Source organism: Vicia villosa, linkage group LG2, assembly GCF_029867415.1.
Source record: "Vicia villosa cultivar HV-30 ecotype Madison, WI linkage group LG2, Vvil1.0, whole genome shotgun sequence".
In the NCBI taxonomy this organism is placed as follows: domain Eukaryota; kingdom Viridiplantae; phylum Streptophyta; class Magnoliopsida; order Fabales; family Fabaceae; genus Vicia; species Vicia villosa.
In genome coordinates this window covers 7,123,392-7,132,051 of record NC_081181.1, presented here as the reverse complement: position 1 = coordinate 7,132,051, position 8,660 = coordinate 7,123,392, and the positions used below count along the sequence as shown (strand labels likewise).

Here is an 8,660-nt window from a genome sequence, read left to right as displayed (position 1 = left end):
CTGAGGAGTGTCTTGGACTAACCTGTAAATACCCAAATTGGCGCATCACTTGCTCGGGCAAATACACATACATCAGACTGAATCCACAAGCTCGCCATCAAGAGTATAACAAAAGACGTACATTTGACACATCTGGCGGTGACTATTGTACAATAAGAAACAGGGACGGATGTTGCACTTTTGTCCACAAACATGAACGTCTCAACCAAGAACAAGAGGTAACACCCAATGCACATTGCCGGTGGTACTCAACTTGCATATCACCACCTTCGGCATCCACACCCATCTGCAACTGGCCTTTATGAAATTTCGAGAATTTAAATCTCGCATGAGCACCTCTGGTGTCATCTATCTCATTTTCGGCCTTAGTTGAATCAACTTCCAAATAGGTAACCATCATCTCGCTGGCTTCCTCTCGATTGAGTTTTTTGTGGCCTTTTTAGTTTTTCTCTAATGGGAAAATGTAGGAGGCATGAGACGCCATCCAAGGTTATTGTCATCTCGCCAAGAGGAAGGTGAAAAGATGACGTTTATGAATGTCATCTCTTTGCAAATGCCGCTGCATAGCATGGTTTATGGTCTTATACGCAACAACACAAGAATTGGCAAGCCCAAAGTAGCAGATAATATTCCTAACCAGTCATCTTCGGATTTTTCAAAATATTTTTTTTTGCTTATATGGTTTACAAATTTTAAACATGGATGCTTCAATAAAAAATTACCATAAGTCGCGATTAAATTACATTAAAACACATGTAATGCAAAAGAGATATATATGCCAAATCGTAGTTATTACTAGTAGTATATTGTGGCACTTATTAGCATTATTCTTTGTATTAATAAGTCAAAACCTCAACTTTATTGTAAATATTAACTTTATAGTTTTATCATGTAAATATTGTATAGATTAATCATTTTTTATTCAATTTATAGGATTTATCGCATTGTTGAAGCATTAGGAATTGTAGGGCAGAAATAAAGCTTCAAGATACAATTTTGAAGAAGAAGCTGTCTTGCAGAGTGGGCTTAGCGCCCTCGTAACATGCTGGCAATTTTGGGGACAAGATTGAGTGCGCTTAGCGCCCTATTTGGCGCTTAGCACGGTTTAAGGCGGTTTGATGCTTCATGTGGGAACGCGCTTAGCGCACTCTGACGGGGCTATGCGCGGTGTACGATTTTGAAAGTGTATAAATAGAGTTCAAATCAGATTTTTTAGAGTGTGGCCCAATTTTGAGAGAAGGTTCACCATTTTCAGTGTGTGTTCCAATTTTAGAGAGAACACCACAATTTTAGAGAGAGAGAGATACTCTTAGAAATTAATAAGGGAGGATGCATCCGAAAGTTTGGAAGCTGGATTCGTGTCAATTGTTGAGATCACAAGTAACTAAACCCTATCTTATTGGGATTATATGTAAGTATACTATTTTAGTATGTATTTTTGTTAGTCATGTTGTTGTGTGCAATCTATCTATGAATCTATATCGATGTTATCTTTGTTTTACCTTTTATCTTAATGGGTTCGGATTGTTATTGACAAATACGGTTCAAAACTCGAAGTAAGATGAAAATCTGTTAGTTTCTAAACTCTAGACATATATTTATGCTAACATTCACAGAGAGTATCGATTCTAAACATCAGTTGTTTAAACATAAACATTGTTATGAGTGATATGTGATGGTATTGATGAATGTTTAGATTGTGTAAAACCGATAGATAAAAATGCATATTACCTCGCTGGACGGAATCAAATCCTGAAAAGTTCTCTTCTGTCTAAAACTTTAATTTCACGTTTTTATATTTTATACTTTATACATGTAAATAACTTGCATACCCAAACTTATAAACATAATGACAATTGAACAACATTGATAGCGCACTAATCCCTATGGAGAAGATAAAAAAGAATAATTACTTTTACTTGCTGCTTTACCGCAACAACAAAAAGTAAATAAATATATTGTTCTTTCCCAAACATGCCTAGCAACATGATCTTCATTGAGATGAAGCAAGGAGGCGTCAAATGGGCCTCTTGAACTATCTACATGAACATCTGCATTAGCACTAGGTTCCTCCTGATTGGCCTCATAGGCTTCAAACGCTTCATGAGCATGGGGCGCATGGCCCCGTGAAGTAGATTTTGAGAAATACGACTTCGAGAAGTGGAACCAGATGGTTGTGAACCTTGACCTTGTGAACCATCAGACAAGGTAACATTGACTCATGGCCCCGCCCCTTCCCCTCTTACGTCGTACAAAATGCAGTCATGCGTAATTCAGAGATACATCTTTGAAAATCATTTTAGATATAATTCAGAGATGCATCTCCGGATGAACTCGCGATTTGCAGAAATGGGTGAAACATCATTAATGCCCTAAATTCTAACCATATAGTAATGCATGGTTATATCAGCTACAAAAATATTTCAAACGTACTACTAACTAATGCATCTTAAATGGTATATGTTACCTAAAACATCATTCAAATCTTAGAGAAAAAAATGAAATGAGAAATTTACCAACTTAAATTTGTGGATGAGAAGCTTAAACGAAATGAGTAACTTTGCAGCAAATGAAGTATAATGGATTTGGTGAACTTAAAAAAACTTGCTCAAATAGGGCTTGGAAATGACTTAGCTCAAATGAGTTTTTTTAGTGACTTTGAATAAATGAAGAAGGAAGAGGTAAGGGTCTAACGTGAGTATATAAAATTAAAGCTTCCGGAGACGCATCTCCCTAAATCTCCCAAAATTTTAAATTAAGGATGTGTTTGGTTTGGGGTAGATGGAGGAAAGAGGAGGGGAGGAAATATTTTTAATTAAACGTGTTTGGTTTAAATTTTATGAGGGGAGGGAAGAGGAGCAAAACCCCTCCAAAACACACTTTTTGTGTCCCCAAAATCGGAGGGATTTGGAGGGGATGAGAGGGAATCTGAACTTTGATATTTAAAAAATTATTATAATTACTATAATATGCTCAATTTTATTTTAATATTTCAAAATTATTCATTTTCTTTTGTACTACTGATTTTTTTTTTGTGATTTTCTATGTTACTTCCATCAATTTATTATAATTTTCTCCACCTTTAAATTATTTTTTTAATTTTTATTATTTAATATAAATTATATAGGGTTAGTAGTTGATAACACGATTTTATATCATATATTTAGCCTGAAATCCATAAATATTTATAGCATTTTCCGTTAATTATATTGTTTTATTATGATATTATGCGAGTATCTGCTTTGTTTCAGGTATTGCGTTCTTATTGAGACTATTTTTGAAAAGGAAAGACATGAAGCTAAAATCAATGCTATTTGTGCCTAAAAGATGAAAAAAGGGGTGCTGAAGCAAGAAAGGGGTGCAAAAAGGACCCAATTGTGCAAAGCGCTAGCCCAGCCCACGAAGGAATCATTTGTGCGTGGCCCAAATCATCCCAGCAGAAGGAGACGCACGTCTCCAACGTTCTTCTGCCACGTCACCAAGAGGAGACGCACGTCTCCAACTGCTCCTGGATTTTCTCCACTTGAAACGCACGTCTCAAGTCGTTCAAAGGATCTCCCCAAAAAGTGGAGACGCACGTCTCCGAGCCCCAGTCAAGAGAAGCTCCTCTTTTCACGCATTCCAACTGCAGTCCCTCGCCTATAAATAGAGGCTGCCACTTCAGTTCAAAGTGTCCGATTTTCTGCTAACGAAGTGCTGCCGAAATTATTCCACGACCATCATTTTCTTTCATGCTTTCAATTAAACCACTTTATTTTTCTCACAACAATTTCTACACCGAAAATTGTTGTGAACCTTTTGTAGATCTAACCTTACGTTGGATTTATTTTTATATTCCTTGTTTTAAATTTCTGCCCATTAATTTCCGAAGAACGATCCAGCCAACATGTGGTGGAAGTTCGATACTTCAAGATTCAATTCAATTCAGATTTATTTTATTTCAGGTTTATCATTTACCGCTTTATTTATTATTATTATTGCATGATATATTGTATGCCATTTAACATGCCTTTTATTATAAACCAAATGAATTTATGCATGTTTAACCGTATTAATGTGTCTGGCTAATCAACTAAGATATCGGTATGTAAAGTAAGTTAACCGTGGGATCCGAAATAAATTGGCTTAATTATGTTTTATTAAATATCACTTGTTTTTGGTTTATATGTCTAATTTAATTAGTAAGTCTTAAAACCAATAGAGCGAAAGTTTGAGGGCTTAAGACGGTCAAAGGTTAAAATCAATAGAGCGAAAGTTTGAGATCTTTAACTGGATAGTAGACATAGGACATTAGTTTTAAGGATGGCGAAAGCGTATTAAAACTAATTAGAACTTATTTATTTTCAAAAAATGTTTTTACACCCGAGCGGGATGGCGAAAGTGTACGTTAGGGATATTAGCATGTTCCGAGTCAACAGAGCGAAAGTTTGAGATTAGGAGATTTAAATAGGTAACAACTTCATAAAACAAGCATTTTATTAATTACGTTGTTTCCAAAAAGCTTTTCTAAATCTAATGGGATGGCGAAAGCGTACATTACGAGTTAGGACAGTAGTCTAAATCAACAGAGTGAAAGTTTGAGAGGAGGACTTTTAATCAATTGAATTAATAAAGATTTTTAATCGAATTAATATACTAGCCAATGGACCTTCGGATCGCCTAAAGTTAAACGAAATACATACTGATATCCGTCTATTATTATATTTCTTAAAATTCACAATCACTTCCCCTTAGAAACAATCAAAATATTAGTAGCCTTAGCTTTACATAGTAACCTTAGATAATGGTAGGTCGATTCATAGTCCCTGTGGATTCGATATCTTTTAAAACTACACGACACGACTGTGCACTTGCAGTAATCAGATTAATAGACACGTAAAGTCGCGATCAAGTTTTTGGCGCCGTTGCCGGGGACTATTTAAGTCGATATCGTAACTCACTGTTACACCGTAGAGACTAGGGCAATTCTTTCCTTTCTTTTTGAACGATTGTATTCCAAATACTCGTTCACAAGGAGGAGATTTAATACAGCGAATTAACGAGATCGAACGTTTTATTAACGTCAAACGTCGAGCTCACAATCTTCTTGAAGTAGCACCAATTTCGATTAATCAGGAATTGATATTTACTGATCAAATCAATCAAATTACCCCGAAGTTAGAGATGGCTGCTATTCGTCCTCTTAGAGACTATGCCGCTCCTTCACGCGCTGAACCGCACTCAAGCATCGCACCACCTGCGATTGAGGCGAACAATTTCGAACTGAAACCTTCGTTGGTATAAGCTGTTCAACAGAACCAATTCTCTGGAAGCCCCGCAGAGGATTCCAACCTCCATTTATCCGTGTTCGTCCAATATGCCGACACTGTCAAAGCTAACAACATTAGTTCCGAAGCTATTCGATTACGTCTCTTCCCTTTCTCCTTGAGAGATAGATCTAGAGCGTGGCTTCAATCCCTACCTTCTAATTCCATAACTACATGGGACGAATTAAAGAGAGTATTCTTAGCTAGATATTTTCCGCCTAGCAAAACCGCTATGCTAAGAGGTCAAATCAACGGATTTACCCAAAAAGATAACGAATCACTCTTCGAAGCTTGGGAACGATACAAGGACATGCTTAGACTATGCCCTCATCATGGACTCGAACCATGGCTGATCATCCATACTTTCTATGGTGGTCTACTTTATAACACTAAAATGACTATAGATGCTGCTGCTAGCGGAGCATTAATGGACAAACCCCATGATGAAGCATACAACCTCATAGAGAACATGGCACAAAACCATTATCAATGGGGTGGAGAACGAGCCACTCTAGAGAAAACCCAAACCAAAGGAGGAATGTACGAAGTAAGTGGTATAGACCGCGTTAACGCTAAAGTAGACGCTTTAACTCAAAAGATTGAAAACTTAACCATCACTCCTTCAGCCACCGCGGCTGCCGTAGCACCTAACTGCGAAATTTGTGGATTAACTGGACACGCAGTTTCCGAATGTCAACTCTTGACTGGTATCCCATCTGATCAAGTAAACTATGCTCAAGGAAACCCTTATTCTAACACGTACAACCCTGGATGGAAGAACCACCCAAACTTTTCGTATAAGAACAACAATGCATTGTACGCGCCTGGACAAGCACCTGCTATCCCACCTGGCTATCAAAAAGCGCCTGTAGCTGCTCAAAACGCCCCTAGGAAGTCGAACCTAGAAATCATGATGGAAAACTTTATAGCTTCCCAATAACAAACCAACAAGGACTTCCTAAATCAAAACATCCACAATAGTGAGCAACTAAAACAATTATCAAACAAAGTAGATACTTTAGCTACACATAACAACATGTTAGAAACTCAAATTTCACAAGTAGCTCAACAACAAGCACCTACTGCTGCCCCTGCTGGCACGTTTCCTGCTCAACCACAACCTAATCCTAAAGGACATGTGAACACGATAACACTACAAAGTGGAACGAACTACGATGGACCTATCGATCCTAGAACTCAAAACACACCCATGTCACAACAAAAGCCAAAGGAAACCAAAAGGACATCAACTGATGACCAAACTGCTAAGCCCAATGAGAACAACACTGAAGTGGAACCTGAAAAAGAAAAACCTTACGTTCCACCACCACCACCTTATAAGCCACCAATTCCTTACCCTCAGAGGTTAGCTAAATCCAAAACCGAAGCGCAATTTAAAAAATTTGTAGAACTTCTGAAATAATTAAACATAACCATACCTTTCACAGAAGCTATAACTCAGATGCCTTCGTACGCTAAATTCTTGAAAGAAATTCTATCAAACAAAAAGAAACTCGAGGATAACGAAACTGTAACACTTACCGCTGAATGTAGCGCTATCATCCAAAATAACATGCCTCCCAAACTAAAAGATCCTTGTAGCTTTTCCATACCCTGCGTAATAGGATAGACTATTATAGAAAAAGCCTTGTGCGACTTAGGAGCTAGTGTTAGTTTGATGCCTCTTTCAACCTGTAAGAAACTAAATCTGGGTGAGCTTAAGGCAACGAGAATGTCTCTTCAACTAGCTGACCGTTCAGTTAAATACCCTGTAGGAATGTTAGAAAATATCCCTGTGCGTGTAGGTCAATTCTACATCCCAACCGACTTCATCATAATGGATATCCAAGAAGATTCTAACATCCCGATCATATTAGGAAGACCATTCTTAGCAACCGCTGGTGCAATTATAGACGTTAAACGAGGAAAGCTTACCTTCGAAGTCGGAGAAGAGAAAATTGAATTCATTCTCTCTCAATTCCTAAAGGCACCTTCTATAATTGACACATGCTGCTCTGCCGACATAATCGACGAGTGTGTAGATGAAATAAAATCCGAGCCACATAAGGAAACCGAGATCCTAAGAATTCCTATACCGCCTATTTTTGAAGATGACAACTGGCGTGGGGAATATCAAGATAACCACCTGAGTGAATGTTTAGCATTAACTCCTGATCCTATAACTGGACCTAAGAAACCTGCTATAGAACTTAAAACACTACCTACTGACCTTAGGTACAAATTCCTAGACGAAGAACTTAACCGACCCGTCATAGTTAACGCCGATTTAGGACAAACCGAGACTGAAAAACTACTCACTGTCCTAAGAAAATACCCAACCGCTCTAGGATATAACATATCGGATCTGAAAGGAATAAGTCCTTCCCTCTGTATGCATCGCATTATGCTCGAAGAAGATTGCAAAACCTCTAGGGAGCATCAAAGACGAATAAACCCCATTATGAGCGATGTGGTTAAAAAGGAAATCCAAAAGTTGTTAGAAGCCGGAATCATATATCTAATATCTGATAGTAAATGGGTTAGTCCTGTTCATGTCGTACCGAAGAAAGGAGGAGTTACTGTAATCACTAATGCAAAAGGCGAATCTGTAGCACAACGTACCCAAACTGGATGGAGAATGTGCATTGACTATAGGAAGTTAAACAAAGCCACTCGCAAGGATCACTTCTCTTTACCATTCATAGATCAAATGCTCGAACGCCTAGCTAAACACTCACATTTCTGTTATCTGGATGGATACTCCGGATTCTTCAAAATTCCTATTCACCCTGACGACCAAGAAAAGACCATGTTTACCTGTCCTTATGGTACGTTCGCCTATAGACGAATGCCTTTCGGACTTTGCAATGCACCCGCAACCTTCCAGAGATGCATGATGGCAATATTTGCCGATTTCCTGGATGGAATAATGGAGGTCTTTATGAACGACTTCTCTGTCTGTGGAGGAAGTTTTGAATCATGCTTAGAAAACCTTGAATTGGTACTCAAACGATGTGTAAGCGTTAACCTAGTACTTAATTGGGAAAAATGCCATTTCATGGTTCGACAAGGAATCGTACTTGGACACATCGTATCCGATAGAGGGATCGAAGTAGATAAAGCAAAAATCGAAATCATCGAAAACCTTCAACCTCCCAAAACAGTTAGAGAAATAAGAAGTTTTCTAGGACACGCTGGTTTTTACCGACGTTTTATTAAGGATTTCTCTAAAATAACCAAGCCCTTAACTGAATTACTGATGAAAGATGCCGAATTCATTTTTGACGACAAATGCACTGAAGCATTCCGAACACTTAAACAAGCATTAATCTCTGCACCGATTATGCAACCTCC

General features: G+C 38.0%; 1 non-coding gene across 1 annotated transcript; it reads right to left on the bottom strand.

Annotated features, from left to right (window-relative positions):
* Positions 1-5,538: 5,538 nt before the first annotated feature.
* On the bottom strand, positions 5,539-5,645 carry LOC131654374 (small nucleolar RNA R71). Its single transcript, XR_009299415.1, has one exon. It is a non-coding gene; the product is annotated as a small nucleolar RNA R71 (small nucleolar RNA).
* Positions 5,646-8,660: the final 3,015 nt, after the last annotated feature.